The sequence below is a fragment of the Pseudochaenichthys georgianus genome, unplaced genomic scaffold, assembly GCF_902827115.2.
Source record: "Pseudochaenichthys georgianus unplaced genomic scaffold, fPseGeo1.2 scaffold_582_arrow_ctg1, whole genome shotgun sequence".
Taxonomy (NCBI): Eukaryota; Metazoa; Chordata; class Actinopteri; order Perciformes; family Channichthyidae; genus Pseudochaenichthys; species Pseudochaenichthys georgianus.
In genome coordinates, this window is record NW_027263141.1 from 111,168 (window position 1) to 132,780 (window position 21,613).

The window sequence follows — 21,613 nt, forward strand, 5'->3', positions numbered from 1 at the left end:
GCTGCTGGCCCGCCCCCTGTTGAGCACGGCAAGGCAAGCAGTGAGTTCTGTGATGAGCAGGTGCAGCTAAATGCTGCCGTGATGTAACGCCATACCATGTTCCAAACCACTTCTCCCTCATCCAAGCGCCGCGCAGATGGCAGCCTGTTACGGTGTTACTAGGGTGGCCAACCGTCCCGTATTAGCCGGGACGCCCCGTATTTGAGCCAAAAGGGGCGTGTCCCGTACGGGACTTTGTTTGTCCCTGACTCCCGTGTAAAGGGAAAACATATATATATGTTTCTGTTTGCGCGCAATGCAGTGTGTCTGGCTGCGTGCCTGTGTGTTTGTGTGCTGTATGAGAAGGGCGCTAGGACCGCTCAGTTGACAGGGCAGGCACAATGCTCGTGTGTGTGTGTGTGTGTGTGTGTGTGTGTGTGTGTGTGTGTGTGTGTGTGTGTGTGTGTGTGTGTGTGTGTGTGTGTGTGTGTGTGTGTGTGTGTGTGTGTGTGTGTGTGTGTGTGTGTGTGTGTGTGTGTGTGTGTGTGTGTGTGTGTGTGTGTGTGTGTGTGTGTGTGTGTGTGTGTTCACATCATGTATACTTTGCATTACTTAATACCATTTTTCAAATATTTATTTTTGAACATTTTGGACAAAATAGCCAATTGCACATCGAGGTGCCCGGATGTCCCTCGTGCCCACCTATCCGATTGGAACATGCTGATGTACCATGTGATGTAGTAGCCTAATGCAGGTGTAAGACCATTGTGTTTGTATTGTGTTATAGGCAGGGTTGGGTTGTAACGGAATACATGTAGCGGCGTTACGTAATCAGAATACACACATCAAGTATCTGTATTCAGCTCGCGTTACATTTGAAAAACGAGTAATCTGATTACAGTTACTTTCGTAAACCTGAAGTGAATACATTTTGGATTACTTATTGGAATTATTGGTGGAAAGATTTCCTCTCAACATGTAATATTCATTACTAGTATACAGCCGATTCGAATCATCAGAGCAGCCGCAGATGGACCAAAAAAGCGCTTGAAAAGAAAAATCGCGGGTCCGCTCGCTCAGTGAAACAATAACAACGAAACATGGAGGAACAAAAGTCTGCGTTTAAATCGCCTGTGTGTGCGTGTGTGTGTATATATAGGTGTTTGTGGTTAAAACACATCAGCCTGCGGTCGCTCTTTAGTCTTTAGCCTTACTAATGATTATTTCTGAAGGTAAACACAGCGAAGGCGGTGCGTGGAAGGCGGTGCGTGAAAGGCACTGCGCGCTCCTCTTCTCAGAGGCGGAGTGAACCCTCCCGCTGCCTCCTGGCGCTGCAGAGAGGTCATGAAGTGAAGGAGGTGTTCCTTCTATAAACAGCTGTGGGCAGCAGATACTGTGAGAGTCACGGACATGAATTCATAGATCAAGGCAGACTGGTGCACACTCTCCTGTTTTGCCGATCCGGTGCTTAAACTATAGCTCTACACCCCTGGCCGACATGTCCTTAAAATTAAGTCCGAGTTCGACATTTTAATTCATGTCCTGCCAACCCTGGCAGGACAGAAGGCGACACGCCCGTTCAAAACCGCGTCCTTCAATCCTCACATCCCAAGCTGCATCCCCAACAAGTGTATTATGTTGTTACATCGTTTCAGATGTGATGTTTCAGTTGTGCTCTTGATACGCCATTAAAACAGTAAAAACACGTTCAGTTTCCTTTTGCTTTTTGTGTCTCCTGTTCACCAAAACATACCACCTGTGATGGAAAGAGAAAGTAATCCAAAAGTAATCTAACAGTAATCTGATTACGTTACTTTTTAAAGACACGTAACTGTAACTGTATTCGGATTACTTTCAGGGCCATGTAATCAGTAATCAGTAACTGATTACATTTACAAAGTAACCCTCCCAACCCTGGTTATAGGTATGCATAGTTTTCTATGCATGTTGAGGGTCTTGGGGGGTTTGACCCCCAAAAACATTTTCGAACCCTAGGGGCTGGCTCCCCCAAAATAATTAAATAACATAACCCTAACCTGACCCTAAAACCGAAATAAAGTAACTAAATCCGCCAGAAACCCAAAAATCTGCGCGGGGGACACGTGCATGTGTCCCGTTTCTCCATTTCTGGAAGTTGGCAACCCTAGTTGTTACCGTTTAACTGGTGACGCGGGGAACTCGTGATATTCTATAACGGTAGGAATGTGTCAGGGGCGTGTACTTTGAGGAGCCATTGTCGAATAACCAGGAAATACACATTTCGATCGCTTCTTCTGTCGTTTCATTCATCTTTTGGTATATATGGCTCCATAGGAACACTTTGATGCACTTTCAGTACCAGTGTGTGAGGTTGTGGTTGCGATGCCGATATCCGGACGCGTACAGCGAGGACTACAAAAAGACAATGAGGTGACTGCCAGACTTATTACTGAATATCATTCTTAATGTGATGCCAAGTCCACCTGAGACCCGTGTACACCTTCAGACAGCCTCCAAGTGAAGCACACGTTCTTTGCTCACAGCTTGAAAGCAGCGTGGAGAAGTCTTCAGCTGTGGAGCTGTGATCCGCCCAGGTTAGACTGTGATACGACTTCTGTTCTGTGGCTATCTCTACCAGCGATCATGTTTCATATGAAAGACTACACACATGCATCCCTTATCAAAACGGTATTCTGCACTTTGCAGCACTTATCCAGATAAGATGTGACTGTTTACTCGCTGCAGGAGTGTAAAGGCCCTGACACACCAAACTGACGGAAATGTGTATTCGTCATTCAAAAGAAGCAACCGGAACGGCCCGTCCACACAGCGGCGTGCGTTGAAAGCTTCACCGTTCACTTTGAATGGGGTGACGTCACTTTCCGCCAAACTGCATCGTGGGAAGCGACGCGGAGCTTTGCTGGCGTGGCTCGCTGCAAAAGTTGAGCAATGTTCAACTTTTGCAGCCTCGGCAGAAGCCAATCGAATCATATGCCAGTACAAGCTCTAGCCAATCAAACCGCTGCTTGTGTGTCAGGGGCGGGAGATTCATGTGATTGGTTGTTGGTCGAGCTTCAGACGTGATATGTACAAACATCATCTCTCTGATGCAGAAATAAACTATTTAAGCATTGTGGCTGGCAGCCTTGAAGTTCTGCTGCTACCACATTCCATGCATCAGTAATTAGAATCCAAGATGATATTAATATTCAACATCATAACACTGACGGGCAAATGATGACATTGTTACAAATGAGTGAACTGCGGTTTCATTTTCCAGGGTCCTGTCCGTTAAATACTTGAAGAAGCTATTGTCCACCTCATGCAGGAAGTGTGGCAGCAAATTACGTGGCAACTGAGTTGGTCTTCAGTTTCTTCATTCCAGATCGCCATGATGTAAAATAAATGTTTCTGCTGCAGGGATGTTACATGAATGTATAAATAATAATAACACCACGTGACCATGTACTAGTTTCAGAAAGGCTAAACAACAACACACGACAACAAGTGTAGTTCACTGACTGGCAGAGCACTGATGATCTTTAGATTAAAATAACAAGAACAACCCTACACTGCATAATTCACTCTGAACCTCTAAACACCTGAGATTCATCTTATATTCTCCATCCTGCTTTTATAAAATGAATTATAAAGAACATACATGAGTAGAATTGTTTTATATTTCTGTTAAAACTATCAACCACCAATAAATCATTTCAGTTGTTGCTGTTTCCAACATGTTCCTGGATCTACTTGATGCTGACACTGACTGAATAGTTTCCTACATGTTTCTGGATCTACATGATGCTGACACTGACTGAATAGTTTCCTACATGTTTCTGGATCTACTTGATGCTGACACTGACTGAATAGTTTCCTACATGTTTCTGGATCTACTTGATGCTGACACTGACTGAATAGTTTCCAACATGTTTCTGGATCTACATGATGCTGACACTGACTGAATAGTTTCCAACATGTTCCTGGATCTACTTGATGCTGACACTGACTGAATAGTTTCCTACATGTTTCTGGATCTACTTGATGCTGACACTGACTGAATAGTTTCCAACATGTTCCTGGATCTACTTGATGCTGACACTGACTGAATAGTTTCCAACATGTTTCTGGATCTACTTGATGCTGACACTGACTGAATAGTTTCCTACATGTTTCTGGATCTACTTGATGCTGACACTGACTGAATAGTTTCCTACATGTTTCTGGATCTACTTGATGCTGACACTGACTGAATAGTTTCCTACATGTTTCTGGATCTACTTGATGCTGACACTGACTGAATAGTTTCCAACATGTTCCTGGATCTACTTGATGCTGACACTGACTGAATAGTTTCCAACATGTTTCTGGATCTACTTGATGCTGACACTGACTGAATAGTTTCCAACATGTTTCTGGATCTACATGATGCTGACACTGACTGAATAGTTTCCAACATGTTCCTGGATCTACATGATGCTGACACTGACTGAATAGTTTCCAACATGTTTCTGGATCTACTTGATGCTGACACTGACTGAATAGTTTCCTACATGTTTCTGGATCTACTTGATGCTGACACTGACTGAATAGTTTCCTACATGTTCCTGGATCTACTTGATGCTGACACTGACTGAATAGTTTCCAACATGTTTCTGGATCTACTTGATGCTGACACTGACTGAATAGTTTCCAACATGTTCCTGGATCTACTTGATGCTGACACTGACTGAATAGTTTCCAACATGTTCCTGGATCTACTTGATGCTGACACTGACTGAATAGTTTTCCTACATGTTTCTGGATCTACTTGATGCTGACACTGACTGAATAGTTTCCAACATGTTTCTGGATCTACATGATGCTGACACTGACTGAATAGTTTCCAACATGTTCCTGGATCTACTTGATGCTGACACTGACTGAATAGTTTCCAACATGTTCCTGGATCTACTTGATGCTGACACTGACTGAATAGTTTCCAACATGTTTCTGGATCTACTTGATGCTGACACTGACTGAATAGTTTCCTACATGTTTCTGGATCTACTTGATGCTGACACTGACTGAATAGTTTCCAACATGTTTCTGGATCTACATGATGCTGACACTGACTGAATAGTTTCCAACATGTTTCTGGATCTACTTGATGCTGACACTGACTGAATAGTTTCCTACATGTTTCTGGATCTACTTGATGCTGACACTGACTGAATAGTTTCCTACATGTTCCTGGATCTACTTGATGCTGACACTGACTGAATAGTTTCCAACATGTTTCTGGATCTACTTGATGCTGACACTGACTGAATAGTTTCCAACATGTTCCTGGATCTACTTGATGCTGACACTGACTGAATAGTTTCCAACATGTTTCTGGATCTACTTGATGCTGACACTGACTGAATAGTTTCCAACATGTTTCTGGATCTACATGATGCTGACACTGACTGAATAGTTTCCAACATGTTTCTGGATCTACTTGATGCTGACACTGACTGAATAGTTTCCAACATGTTCCTGGATCTACTTGATGCTGACACTGACTGAATAGTTTCCAACATGTTCCTGGATCTACTTGATGCTGACACTGACTGAATAGTTTCCAACATGTTTCTGGATCTACATGATGCTGACACTGACTGAATAGTTTCCAACGTGTTCCTGGATCTACTTGATGCTGACACTGACTGAATAGTTTAAACTGAAGTAGCTGCACGTTGTCTTTAATATGAATGAGAGCTATTTTCCTCTTTCTGGATCTCACAGTTTTTAACCTGATGGAGTTTCCACTTTCTAAACTTCTTCAGCTCTGATCAGATGATTACATTATTTCAAACAAGAATATTTTTTTCTAAAGTTACATCATGTTTTCTTTATTCAGTCTGTGGGGCTGCAGGTTGTCAGAGATCAGCTGTTCTGCTCTGGCCTCAGCTCTGAAGTCCAACCCCTCCCACCTGAGAGTTCTGGACCTGAGTAGCAACGCTCTGCAGGATTCAGCAGTGGAGCTGCTGAGAGATCTTCTGGAGAGTCCAGACTGCAGACTGGAGGCCCTCAGGTCAGTTCTCCTTCTGTAACTTCTGTGCTGAGATGAATATGTGAGAGTTGTGTTGACTCTGAGCTGCAGACATCAGGCTGATCTCACTCTGATCCTCACTGAGCATCCTAACCCTCTACAGTCTCAGCCCTTTCCTCATATGGTTGGTGTCCTGCTCTGCTTCAGTAAGAATGCTTGTAAAGCCTCAGCCCTGCATTGCACTCATGTTATAAACATCTTTCCTTTAAAGACAAACTAAGCTGTCAGGATGTTTCTGCTGCAAGGATGTGACATTAATGTATACATAACAACAACAACAACAACAACATATGACCATGTACTAGCCACAGAAAGGCTAAACAACAACAAATTACAACAAGTGTAGTTCACTGACTGGCAGAGCACTGATGATCTTTAGATTAAAATATCAAGAACAACCCTACACTGCATAATTCACTCTGAACCTCTAAACACCTGAAATAGATGTTATATTCTCCATCCTGCTTTTAGAAAATAAATTATACAAAGATACAGAAATACAAAGAATATTTCTGTTAAAATGATCAAACAAGTATTTTCAGTTGTTGCTGTTTCCAACGTGTTCCTGGATCTACTTGATGCTGACACTGACTGAAGAGTTTCCAACGTGTTTCTGGATCTACATGATGCTGACACTGACTGAATAGTTTCCTACATGTTTCTGGATCTACTTGATGCTGACACTGACTGAATAGTTTCCTACATGTTTCTGGATCTACTTGATGCTGACACTGACTGAATAGTTTCCTACATGTTTCTGGATCTACTTGATGCTGACACTGACTGAATAGTTTCCAACATGTTCCTGGATCTACATGATGCTGACACTGACTGAATAGTTTCCAACGTGTTCCTGGATCTACTTGATGCTGACACTGACTGAATAGTTTCCAACATGTTTCTGGATCTACTTGATGCTGACACTGACTGAATAGTTTCCTACATGTTCCTGGATCTACTTGATGCTGACACTGACTGAATAGTTTCCAACATGTTCCTGGATCTACTTGATGCTGACACTGACTGAATAGTTTCCAACGTGTTCCTGGATCTACTTGATGCTGACACTGACTGAAGAGTTTCCAACGTGTTTCTGGATCTACATGATGCTGACACTGACTGAATAGTTTCCAACATGTTCCTGGATCTACTTGATGCTGACACTGACTGAATAGTTTCCAACATGTTCCTGGATCTACTTGATGCTGACACTGACTGAAGAGTTTCCAACGTGTTTCTGGATCTACTTGATGCTGACACTGACTGAAGAGTTTCCAACGTGTTTCTGGATCTACTTGATGCTGACACTGACTGAAGAGTTTCCAACGTGTTCCTGGATCTACTTGATGCTGACACTGACTGAATAGTTTCCAACATGTTTCTGGATCTACTTGATGCTGACACTGACTGAATAGTTTCCTACATGTTTCTGGATCTACTTGATGCTGACACTGACTGAATAGTTTCCTACATGTTCCTGGATCTACTTGATGCTGACACTGACTGAATAGTTTCCAACATGTTCCTGGATCTACTTGATGCTGACACTGACTGAATAGTTTCCAACATGTTCCTGGATCTACTTGATGCTGACACTGACTGAATAGTTTCCTACATGTTCCTGGATCTACTTGATGCTGACACTGACTGAATAGTTTCCAACATGTTCCTGGATCTACTTGATGCTGACACTGACTGAATAGTTTCCTACATGTTTCTGGATCTACTTGATGCTGACACTGACTGAATAGTTTCCTACATGTTCCTGGATCTACATGATGCTGACACTGACTGAATAGTTTCCAACATGTTCCTGGATCTACTTGATGCTGACACTGACTGAATAGTTTCCAACATGTTCCTGGATCTACTTGATGCTGACACTGACTGAAGAGTTTCCAACGTGTTCCTGGATCTACTTGATGCTGACACTGACTGAATAGTTTCCAACATGTTTCTGGATCTACTTGATGCTGACACTGACTGAATAGTTTCCTACATGTTTCTGGATCTACTTGATGCTGACACTGACTGAAGAGTTTCCAACATGTTCCTGGATCTACTTGATGCTGACACTGACTGAATAGTTTCCAACATGTTCCTGGATCTACTTGATGCTGACACTGACTGAATAGTTTCCAACATGTTCCTGGATCTACTTGATGCTGACACTGACTGAATAGTTTCCTACATGTTTCTGGATCTACTTGATGCTGACACTGACTGAATAGTTTCTTACATGTTTCTGGATCTACTTGATGCTGACACTGACTGAATAGTTTCCAACATGTTTCTGGATCTACTTGATGCTGACACTGACTGAATAGTTTCCAACGTGTTCCTGGATCTACTTGATGCTGACACTGACTGAATAGTTTCCAACATGTTTCTGGATCTACTTGATGCTGACACTGACTGAATAGTTTCCAACGTGTTCCTGGATCTACTTGATGCTGACACTGACTGAATAGTTTCCAACATGTTTCTGGATCTACTTGATGCTGACACTGACTGAATAGTTTCCAACATGTTTCTGGATCTACTTGATGCTGACACTGACTGAATAGTTTCCAACGTGTTCCTGGATCTACTTGATGCTGACACTGACTGAATAGTTTCCAACATGTTCCTGGATCTACTTGATGCTGACACTGACTGAATAGTTTCCAACGTGTTCCTGGATCTACTTGATGCTGACACTGACTGAATAGTTTCCAACATGTTTCTGGATCTACATGATGCTGACACTGACTGAATAGTTTCCAACATGTTTCTGGATCTACTTGATGCTGACACTGACTGAATAGTTTCCAACATGTTTCTGGATCTACTTGATGCTGACACTGACTGAATAGTTTCCAACATGTTCCTGGATCTACTTGATGCTGACACTGACTGAATAGTTTCCAACATGTTTCTGGATCTACTTGATGCTGACACTGACTGAATAGTTTCCAACGTGTTCCTGGATCTACTTGATGCTGACACTGACTGAATAGTTTCCTACATGTTCCTGGATCTACTTGATGCTGACACTGACTGAATAGTTTCCAACATGTTCCTGGATCTACTTGATGCTGACACTGACTGAATAGTTTCCAACATGTTTCTGGATCTACATGATGCTGACACTGACTGAATAGTTTCCTACATGTTTCTGGATCTACTTGATGCTGACACTGACTGAATAGTTTCCAACATGTTCCTGGATCTACTTGATGCTGACACTGACTGAATAGTTTCCAACATGTTCCTGGATCTACTTGATGCTGACACTGACTGAATAGTTTCCAACGTGTTCCTGGATCTACATGATGCTGACACTGACTGAATAGTTTCCTACATGTTCCTGGATCTACTTGATGCTGACACTGACTGAATAGTTTCCTACATGTTTCTGGATCTACTTGATGCTGACACTGACTGAATAGTTTCCTACATGTTCCTGGATCTACTTGATGCTGACACTGACTGAATAGTTTCCTACATGTTTCTGGATCTACATGATGCTGACACTGACTGAATAGTTTCCAACGTGTTCCTGGATCTACTTGATGCTGACACTGACTGAATAGTTTAAACTGAAGTAGCTGCACGTTGTCTTTAATATGAATGAGAGCTATTTTCCTCTTTCTGGATCTCACAGTTTTTAACCTGATGGAGTTTCCACTTTCTAAACTTCTTCAGCTCTGATCAGATGATTACATTATTTCAAACAAGAATATTTTTTTCTAAAGTTACATCATGTTTTCTTTATTCAGTCTGTGGGGCTGCAGCTTGTCAGAGATCAGCTGTTCTGCTCTGGCCTCAGCTCTGAAGTCCAACCCCTCCCACCTGAGAGTTCTGGACCTGAGTAGCAACGCTCTGCAGGATTCAGCAGTGGAGCTGCTGAGAGATCTTCTGGAGAGTCCAGACTGCAGACTGGAGGCCCTCAGGTCAGTTCTCCTTCTGTAACTTCTGTGCTGAGATGAATATGTGAGAGTTGTGTTGACTCTGAGCTGCAGACATCAGGCTGATCTCACTCTGATCCTCACTGAGCATCCTAACCCTCTACAGTCTCAGCCCTTTCCTCATATGGTTGGTGTCCTGCTCTGCTTCAGTAAGAATGCTTGTAAAGCCTCAGCCCTGCACTGCACTCATGTTATAAACATCTTTCCTTTAAAGACAAACTAAGCTGTCAGGATGTTTCTGCTGCAAGGATGTGACATTAATGTATACATAACAACAACAACAACAACATATGACCATGTACTAGCCACAGAAAGGCTAAACAACAACAAATTACAACAAGTGTAGTTCACTGACTGGCAGAGCACTGATGATCTTTAGATTAAAATATCAAGAACAACCCTACACTGCATAATTCACTCTGAACCTCTAAACACCTGAAATAGATGTTATATTCTCCATCCTGCTTTTAGAAAATAAATTATACAAAGATACAGAAATACAAAGAATATTTCTGTTAAAATGATCAAACAAGTATTTTCAGTTGTTGCTGTTTCCAACGTGTTCCTGGATCTACTTGATGCTGACACTGACTGAAGAGTTTCCAACGTGTTTCTGGATCTACATGATGCTGACACTGACTGAATAGTTTCCTACATGTTTCTGGATCTACTTGATGCTGACACTGACTGAATAGTTTCCTACATGTTCCTGGATCTACATGATGCTGACACTGACTGAATAGTTTCCTACATGTTTCTGGATCTACTTGATGCTGACACTGACTGAATAGTTTCCTACATGTTTCTGGATCTACTTGATGCTGACACTGACTGAATAGTTTCCTACATGTTTCTGGATCTACTTGATGCTGACACTGACTGAATAGTTTCCAACATGTTCCTGGATCTACATGATGCTGACACTGACTGAATAGTTTCCAACGTGTTCCTGGATCTACTTGATGCTGACACTGACTGAATAGTTTCCAACATGTTTCTGGATCTACTTGATGCTGACACTGACTGAATAGTTTCCTACATGTTCCTGGATCTACTTGATGCTGACACTGACTGAATAGTTTCCAACATGTTCCTGGATCTACTTGATGCTGACACTGACTGAATAGTTTCCAACATGTTCCTGGATCTACTTGATGCTGACACTGACTGAATAGTTTCCTACATGTTCCTGGATCTACTTGATGCTGACACTGACTGAATAGTTTCCTACATGTTCCTGGATCTACTTGATGCTGACACTGACTGAATAGTTTCCTACATGTTCCTGGATCTACTTGATGCTGACACTGACTGAATAGTTTCCAACATGTTTCTGGATCTACTTGATGCTGACACTGACTGAATAGTTTCCAACATGTTTCTGGATCTACTTGATGCTGACACTGACTGAATAGTTTCCAACATGTTCCTGGATCTACTTGATGCTGACACTGACTGAATAGTTTCCAACGTGTTCCTGGATCTACTTGATGCTGACACTGACTGAATAGTTTCCTACATGTTCCTGGATCTACTTGATGCTGACACTGACTGAATAGTTTCCAACGTGTTCCTGGATCTACATGATGCTGACACTGACTGAATAGTTTCCAACGTGTTCCTGGATCTACTTGATGCTGACACTGACTGAATAGTTTCCAACATGTTTCTGGATCTACTTGATGCTGACACTGACTGAATAGTTTCCTACATGTTCCTGGATCTACTTGATGCTGACACTGACTGAATAGTTTCCTACATGTTCCTGGATCTACTTGATGCTGACACTGACTGAATAGTTTCCAACGTGTTCCTGGATCTACTTGATGCTGACACTGACTGAATAGTTTCCTACATGTTCCTGGATCTACTTGATGCTGACACTGACTGAATAGTTTAAACTGAAGTAGCTGCACGTTGTCTTTAATATGAATGAGAGCTCTTTTCCTCTTTCTGGATCTCACAGTTTTAACCTGATGGAGTTTCCACTTTCTAAACTTCTTCAGCTCTGATCAGATGATTACATTATTTCAAACAGGAACTTTGTTTTCTAAAGTTACATCATGTTTTCTTTGTTCAGTCTGAGGAGCTGCAGGTTGTCAGAGATCAGCTGTTCTGCTCTGGCCTCAGCTCTGAAGTCCAACCCCTCCCATCTGAGACATCTGGACCTGAGTCTCAACGCTCTGCAGGATTCAGGAGTGGAGCTGCTGAGAGATCTTCTGGGGAGTCCAGACTGCAGACTGGAGACTCTCAGGTCAGTAAGGGGTCTCTGCTGGTTCAGCAGTATTGTATTAAACTCAGGGAGGTGTTTCTCTCTCTGGAGAATCACAACAGATCAGTGATGTTACCACTGACTGCAGGCTCTTCCATTCTTCCATCAACTATATATTGTAAGCTGAAAATGCAAAGCCACATTTAGTTAGTAAGAAACTTTCTAACAGACATATAGGATTTTACAGAAGAGTGGAAAAAGTAGTCTGTTTTGTTTCCTGTCATGTTTCTAGACTAATGAGCAGTTACTTCCTGTAATGCAGCTGAGAGCTGAGGCAGGCAGTCGTAGTGTTTGCAGAGAAGATATGATGGGATGTAAAGCATGAGTTCAGTCAGGACTCTGAAGCTGACTCAAAGAACAAACACTTATTTTAAACTGGTTCTAAAACTGTTGGGTTGTGTTAATCCGTACAGCATCAGAGATGGTGAGACGATCAGAGCCAAGATCCAGAAGACCTGTGAGTACTGAAACCATATCCTCCATTCATCAAGACATTGTACATTTTAAATCTGATCTTAAAAGGTCTTTATAGCACAACAACAATATATTTTAATTCCATTTTGTAACAGCTCTATTCAATCAATTTGGCTGCTAATGTTTCTCTTTGTTCAAGTTTCATTATTATCTTTCTGTGTCACCTCTTCTCTCCATCAGGTGACTCCGATGTGGAACAGGAAGTGAAGACAGACAGAAAGGTGAGGAGCAGTTGAACAGAGTGAAGTGTATTGATTTTCCCACTGAATTAAAATATAATTGTTAGGGCTGTCCAGTTAAACAATAGATGCTCGTAATTAATCTAGAAACCTTAATGAGTCAAAAATAAATCGGATTAACAAGTTCGTACATTTTTATTTACCGGAGAAATAGGAGATATTCCCGTCGACTATTGTCTGAGTTTATCTTTCAACTTAAAAACAATTCATAATGAAGGCTCTATAAAGACTGACATCATAAAGACGTGTCGATTTATGTATTCAAATTGTTATTATTGAGAAATGCAAGCCTCCATCACCGCTGAGCGATGTCAGGGATGAAGAGCAATTTGCGCTGCAGCTGCTGAGCTGCTTACTAACGATGTGACCAGGGGCCTATGCTACGAAGCCGGTTCAACCTAACCTGATATGTTTGAGTTAGCCGGTTGGCCTAATCCAAAACATACGCGCTCTCACTAAGCGGTCCTACGACGCGGGTCATCAAGTGGATCGCTCAAGCCAGCCGTGTCCTATCTAGCTAGGTGCGCGGTCAAATGAAAGGGGTGGTATCTGGAGCATTCGACCAATCACAGACATGGAGAAGCGCACTGACAGCGCAGCGTCATACTTCCTGAATGAAAAGTCAACTTTAATACTAGTCAAAAATGAAGAAGTTAAACTTTAAACATCCATGACTTAAACACTTGACCAGGATCAAAGCCACAGAGCTGCACCTGCAAGGTGAACACAGCTGGAGCAGAACACGTGTTTGAATGCGTCCATTAACAGGTTTATGATATCACTGCTCCGTCTAAAACACGATCTGACTTCAATTACATTTGTCTCGAGTGTTTCCTCAACTTAACGTGTTGCTTAAAATAATACTTCTGCATACAGTCTGTGACACTGTGAGTGTTGCACGGCCAGATACGGCTCAGCTGACTCAGATCAGGAGATATATGATACATTATGAAGTGATATGCCGCGGACTGTACTTAATGTACTCTGATCCGGTTACTTATGTTGTGGCCGATATTTAAGTAAGCTTTCTTAACGCTAATGTTATAACAGTCAGACTGCTCTGAAGATGGAGGTGATATTCTATTAATGTTCACGTTCACACAGTCGTGATTTCTGCCGGCCGTCTTTCCTGCGACGGCAGTTTTTCTGTATTTCCTTTCTCCTGTAATATGACTTGATCGCTTTAAACTCCGCACACTGAGCTCTGATTGGTCAGCAGGCGGTGCTTTCACTAAGTTGAGCTCTTAGCCTGCAACCTAACCTGGTCCAGACCAGGTTAGCCGCTAAGCATATATTACCATGGAGATCTAGCCTGCTAAAAAGAGAACCAGCTTCGGATGACCGGAGTTTTCCCTGAATTTAGCCGGCTAAGCGAAAATCCTGCTTCGCAGTATACCCCCCTGGTACGAGAGAAGATATAAATCACTATCCCTGAATAAGTCTGTTCTAAAATACTAACGTTCAGTTTAATCACAGATTATCAATGTGATTAAAGCGATCACATGTTTTAATTGATTGAGACTGCTTGTAGTTGTTGGTAATTGTTTGATGGCATCAAGACAATTCTTTGAGCTCAGATTTATTTATTTACCGTTTATTTAATGTGGGTGTGTTTGAGACAAGGAGCGTGGGGGCATTTCAGAACACCACTAACATGCAGCTGATGAGACACTTTCTAAAGCAGCTATCATCAATATTCAATTAACTGACTCAATAGCGCCAAGCTTTTTATTATGAACTTTGTTTATTGAGTGTCAAACACAAATAGACAGGAATGACAGAGCAGTTGGAATTGACAGTGTCACATTACAGTTGTGCAGATCATGACATACGATACATTACAACAACAAAATAAACAGTCGGCTTGGTCATTCAAGGTTTCAAGGGTTCAAGGTTTCAAGGGTTCAAGGGTTCAAGGGTTTTATGGTCATTTGTGCAGCAGCTACAGTGAAGTTATGACAATGAAAATCTGAGGTCACAGGCTCCTCCAACAGAGCAACACAATAAACAGATAAAATAATACAAGTAAATACAATAAAATAGAATATAATAGAAACAGAATATCATAGAAACTGTGCAGAATAGTCTATATACAGTAATTGGAATGTTGGTATGATTGAGGATACCCGGCCCGGAGGAAGCCCGGGGTCCCTTTCTGGAGCCAGGCCCAGAAGGAGGACTCGTCGGCGAGCGTCTGGTGGCCGGGCTTGCCACGGAGCCCGGCCGGGCTCAGCCCGAAAAGGCAACGTGGGCAACACCTCCGCTTCTCCCTCCCGCGGGCCCACCACCTACGGGAAACATCGATGGGGTCGGGTGCGCTGCCAGAAGGGTGGCAGTGAAAGAGGAGGGTCTCGACGGACCAGACCTGGGCGGCAGAAGCTGGCTTTGGGGACATAGAACGTCACCTCTCTGGGGGGGGAAGGAGCCGGAGCTTGTGCGGGAGGTGGAGCGGTACCAGTTGGATCTGGTTGGGCTCACCTCTACGCACAGCGTCGGCTCTGGAACCTTACTTCTGGATAGGGGTTGGACTCTATTCTTCTCCGGAGTTGCTCAAGGTTTGAGGCGCCGGGCGGGTGTGGGGATACTCACAAGTCCCCGGTTAGGTGCTTCGTTGTTGGAGTTTACCCCAGTGGACGAGAGGGTCGCCTCCCTACGCCTGCGGGTTATGGGGGGGAAACTCTGACTGTTGTGTGTGCTTATGCACCCAACAGCAGTTCAGAGTATTCAGCCTTCTTGGAGACCCTGGAAAGAGTCCTGTATGGGGCTCCTGAAGGGGACTCCTTAGTTTTGCTGGGAGACTTCAACGCACATGTGGGCAATGATGGAGACACTTGGAGGGGCGTGATTGGGAGGAACGGCCCCCTGATCTGAACCGGAGTGGTGGTTTGTTACTGGACTTCTGTGCTAGTCATGGATTGGCCATAACAAACACCATGTTCGAACATAAGGATGCTCATAAGTGTACGTGGTACCAGAGCACCCTAGGCAGAAGGTCCATGATCGATTTCGTTATCGTATCATCGGACCTGAGGCCGTATGTTTTGGACACTCGGGTAAAGAGAGGGGCGGAGAACTGATCACCATCTGGTGGTGAGTTGGGTCGAGTGGCGGGGGAAGCCTCTGGATAGACCTGGTAAGCCCAAACGTGTAGTTCGGGTGAACTGGGAACGTCTGGAGGAGGCCCAAGTTCAGGAGGCCTTCAACTCACACCTCCGGCGGAGCTTTTCGGGCATCCCTGTGGAGGTTGGGGACATTGAACCAGAGTGGGCGGTGTGCAAAGCCTCTATTGCCGAAGCCGCGGCGGGGAGCTGTGGTCTCAAGGTCCTAGGTGCCTCAAGGGGTGGTAACCCTCGAACCTCCTGGTGGACACCGGTGGTCAGGGAAGCCGTCCGACTGAAGAAGGAGGCCTTCAGGGATTTGTTATCCCGGGGGACTCCCGAGGCAGTTGCAAGGTACCGACAGGCCCGAAGGGCAGCAGCCTCATCCGTGGCCGAGGCAAAGCAGCGGGTGTGGGAGAAGTTCGGAGAAGACATGGAGAAGGACTTTCGGGCGGCACCAAAGTTGTTCTGGAAAACTGTCCGACACCTCAGGAGGGGGAAGCAGGGGACCATCCAAGCTGTGTACAGTAAGGATGGGACGCTGTTGACCTCAACTGATGGAGTGTTGGGGCGTTGGAAGGAACACTTTGAGGAACTCCTGAACCCGACAACTCCGCCCTCTATGTTAGAGGCAGAGCTGGAGTATGACGGGGGATCAACACCAATCTCCCGGGGGGAGGTCACTGAGGTCGTCAAACAACTCCACAGTGGCAAAGCCCCGGGGGTGGATGAGATCCGCCCAGAAATTATGAAGGCTCTGGGTGTTGAGGGACTGTCATGGTTGACACGTCTCGTCAACATTGCGGGGAAGTCGGAAACGGTACCGAAGGAGTGGCAGACCGGGGTGGTGGTCCCCCTTTTCAAAAAGGGGGATCAGAGGGTGTGTGCCAATTACAGAGGCATCACACTACTCAGCCTCCCCGGGAAAGTTTACTCCAAGGTACTTGAAAGGAGGGTCAGGCCGATTGTCGAACCTCAGATTGAGGAGGAACAATGCGGATTCCGTCCTGGTCGTGGAACGACGGATCAGCTTTTTACTCTCGCAAGGATCCTGGAGGGGGCTTGGGAGTACGCTTATCCGGTCTACATGTGTTTTGTAGACTTGGAGAAGGCGTATGACCGGGTTCCCAGGGAGTTACTGTGGGAGGTGCTGCGGGAGTATGGGGTGAGGGGGTCTCTACTCAGGGCCATCCAATCTCTGTCCTCCCAAAGCGAGAGCTGTGTCCGGGTCCTCGGCAGTAAGTCGGACCCATTTCCGGTGAGGGTTGGCCTCCGCCAGGGCTGCGCTTTGTCACCAATCCTGTTTGTAATATACATGGATCGGATTTCGAGGCGTAGTCGTGGGGGAGGGGGTCTGCAGTTCGGTGGACTAAGGATTGCACCACTGCTTTTTGCAGATGATGTGGTTCTAATGGCTTCATCGGTCTGCGACCTTCAGCACCTCCAAATCTGAGGCCATGGTTCTCAGCAGGAAACCGATGGACTGTCCACTCCAAGTAGGGAATGAGTCCTTACCCCAAGTGAAGGAGTTCAAGTATCTCGGGGTCTTGTTCTCGAGTGAGGGAACAATGGAGCGTGAGATGGGCCGGAGAATCGGAGCAGCGGGAGCGGTATTGCAGTCGCTTTACTGCAGTTGCTTTACTGCAGTTGCTTTACTGCAGTCGCTTTACCGCACCGTTGTGACGAAAAGGGAGCTGAGCCAGAAGGCAAAGCTCTCTGTCTACCGGGCCATTTTCGTTCCTACCCTCACCTACGGTCATGAAGGATGGGTCATGACCGAAAGAACGAGATCGCGGATACAAGCGGCCGAGATGGGTTTCCTCCGCCGGGTGGCTGGTGTCTCCCTTAGAGATAAGGTGAGAAGTTCGGTCATCAGGGAGGGAAACGTCACGATGGTGTTGGAGCTATGGCCACGCAGTTGTGAGTGAACAGGGAGAAGAGGAGAGGGCTGAGCACGCAGCCTTGAGGAGCTCCGGTGTTGAAGATCAGGGTGGAGGATGTGATCTTTCCCTCCCGCACTGCCTGGGGTCTGCCCGTCAGGAAGTTCAGGATCCAGACACAGGGGGCGCTGTTGAGCCCGAGGTCTCTGAGCTTGATGGCCAGCTTGGAGGGCACAATGGTGTTGAAGGCTGAACAGTAGTCCATGAACAGCATGCTCACATGTGTTCCTCTGGTCCAGGTGTGAGAGGGCAGTGTGGAGGGGGGGCTATGGCGTCGTCTGTGGACCTGTTTGCTCTGTAGGCAAACTGCAGGGGGTCCAGAGAGTCAGGGAGGGAGGAGGTGATGAAGGTGTTGACTAACCGCTCAAAGCACTTCATTATGATGGAGTGCTTCTGGGCGGTAGTCGTTGAGGCTGGTGATGTTTGTCTTTTTGGGGACAGGAACGCTGGTGGAGCGTTTGAAGCACGTGGGGACTACAGACTGCAGCAGGGACCTGTTGAAGATGTCTGTGAACCCCTCTGCCAGCTGAACTGCACACACCCTGAGAACACGGCCAGGGACGCCATCAGGTCCAGGAGCCTCGTGTGGGTTAAGGGCGGGGCTCCCGGTCCCTCTGTGCCTCCACAGCCTGGCTGCTCTCGAATCGAGCACAAAAGCTGTTCAGCTCATCTGGGAGCGATGCGCACGCAGACACTCCCGCAGCACCCCCTGCTGCTCCTTTGTAGTCTGTCATTGTTCTTAGTCCCGCCCACATGTTCCGGGTGTTACAGCCTTTGAAGTCAGACTCCACTTCGTCTCTGCATTGTCTCTTTGCACTGCTAATTGCTCTCTGGCAAAAGACAAGCATTTGCATGTTTAATTGTGGGTGATGTGTGAGAGAACCATAGAGTGTGTGTACTTCAGAGATGCCTCAATTGACATGTAATCTCTGGTGAACCTACAATTCGACAGACTGAATTTGACCCTATTACATAATTTTTGAACCTGAGCCTTGAATTTAAGTGTTGAATCAATCATGACTCCGAGGTATTGGATTGTGACACCACCTGTAGCCTCTCCCCTGATACAAACATATCTGGCTCAACACAAGAGGACTTTGTTTTGGTGAAGAAGATGCACGTGAACCCTTTGGAATTACCTGGATTTCTGCATAAGTTGGTCGGAGGAAGCCACTGCTGTCCAGAAAAAACATTTGCACGTTTGCAAAAGAGCACCTGGATGTTCCACAGCACTACTGGCAACATATTCTGTGGACAGATGAAACCAAAGTTGAGTTGTTTGGAAGGAACACACAACGCTATGTGTGGAGAAAAAAAGGCACAGCACACCAAACATCAAAACCTCATCCCAACTGTGAAGTACGGTGGAGGGAGCGTCATGGTGTGGGGCTGCTCTGCTGCCTCGGGGCCTGGACAGATTGCCATCATCGACGGAAAAATGAATTCTCAAGTTTATCAAGACATTCAGCTGGAGAACTTAAGGCCACCTGTCTACCAATTGAAGCTCAACAGAAGATGGGTGATGCAACAGGACAACCACCCAAAGCACAGAAGTAAATCAACAACAGAATGGCTTCAACAGAAGGAAATACGCCTTCTGGAGAGGCCCAGTCAGAGTCCTCAACCCAATTGAGATGCTGTGGCATGACCTCAAGAGAGCGATTCACACCAGACATCCCAAGAATATTGCTTAACTGAAACAGTTTTGTAAAGAGGAATGGTCCAACATTCCTCCTGGCCGTTGTGCAGGTCTGATATGCAACTATAGGAAACGTTTGGTTGAGGTTATTGCTGCCAAAGGAGGGTCAACCAGTTATTCAATCCAAGGGTTCACATACTTTTTCCACCCTGCACTGTGAATGTTTACATGGTGTGTTCAATAAAAACATGAAAACATATAATTGTTTGTGTGGTTTTAGTTTAAGCAGACTGTGTGTGTCTATTGTTGTGACTTAGATGAAGATCAGAACACATTTTATGACCAACTTATGCAGAAATCCAGGTAATTCCAAAGGGTTCATATACTTTTCTTGCAACTGTATATTACAGTGTCATCTGCATACATTTGGATGTTTGTGTCAGGACATACAGATGGTAAATCATTGATATATTGCAAAAATAGTAATGGTCCCAGGATTGAACCTTGTGGGACCCCTGTCGAAAGACGAAGGTCAACAGATTCCTAATTCTGAACTCTCACATACTGAGATCGGTTAAACAAATAAGATGCTATCCATTTAAGTGTTTTTGATTTGATTTGTTCTGTGAAAAAACAGTTGGCGGCCTCTGTTGACTATTTGGCCCTAAAGCCAAACTGCACTGGATGCAGAGAAAACGTGTTTAAATGGTCAATGATTTGCTCAGACACAAGTTTCTCAGCAACCTTTGATGCTGTAGGAAGGATACTAATTGGACTGTAGTAACAGGAAGACATGGGGTCTCCACTTTTAAAGATTTGGATAACTATAGCTAGCTTCCAAACATTCCCTGACTGAAGGAGAGGTTAATCATGTTGGCAATAGGATAAGAAAGTGTTGTGCTGAGATCTTTTAGCATAACCATGTCCATGCCAAATATATCCTTTGTTCTACATGCTTTAAGACAGGGGTGTCAAACTCAAGGCCCGGGGGCCAAATCCGGCCCGCGACTTCATTTTATGTGGCCCGCAAGAGCGTGCAAAGAATATAATACGTTTATTATACGGTTACACGCAGATTTACAGAAGCTGGTTGCCCATAAACTACATGTCCCACAATGCATCTCGTTTTGTGACATGCACACCGAAGAGACTTGCAATTATTTGCCCTGGACTTCTGCTTTCAGACGTCGTTAGTTATTACCCCGATAATAATCCAATTCAGAGGCAATAAATAATACATTATTTTATATATTTATATATGTATATTTATAAAGTTACAACCGGCCCTTTGAGTGCAACCATAATGCTAATGTGGCCCGCGATGAAATTGAGTTTGACGCCCCTGCTTTAAGAGATCCTATCACTTTTGTAACTTCAGATTCAGTGATATTTCCTATGCTGAAAGCCGGCTCAATTGTATTAACATAACAAGTGTGTGCAGTCAGGTGAGAAACACTGTGCAATGGTTGCAACATAATCAATGAAGTAGTGGTTTAAAACTTCAGCTACGTCAGCTGGATTGTTAATAAGCTTTCCATTGTCTTTAAGTTCAAGCTGTTTTCTTTCCCTATATTTATTTCCAGTGAATAGTTATGACTGTTTCCAGATCATTTTAGAATGAACCCTGCCTTGTCTATTGTAGTCAAGAAGAAGTCTGCCTTAGCCTTTCCGTAACTTCTTAATGACTTTGTGATGCCTGTCATGGCCTGATGGATTTGTTTTAGAACTAGATCACGTTCATTCATTAGTTTTAAAATATTCTCATTTATCCAAGGGACAGTGTTTTTCTTATTTTTCTGCTTGAATTTGCAATTGAAGAACATTTGACTGTCTTCTTCGTGGTCTATTCTGTTATGCTGTGTTCGTTATTCTCACGTCCAGGTAAGAAGTTTAAAAAGGAGACTAAATGGAGTCTCTGAGAAGGTTCAAATTGGTACTTTAATTAATAAAAAGCGTGGTAATGTCGC

General features: G+C 44.4%; 1 pseudogene; it reads left to right on the plus strand.

Moving 5' to 3' along the window:
- Window positions 1-2,340: 2,340 nt before the first annotated feature.
- LOC117443319 (NACHT, LRR and PYD domains-containing protein 1-like) overlaps window positions 2,341-21,613 on the plus strand; it is a 28,555-nt pseudogene continuing 9,282 nt past the window's right edge.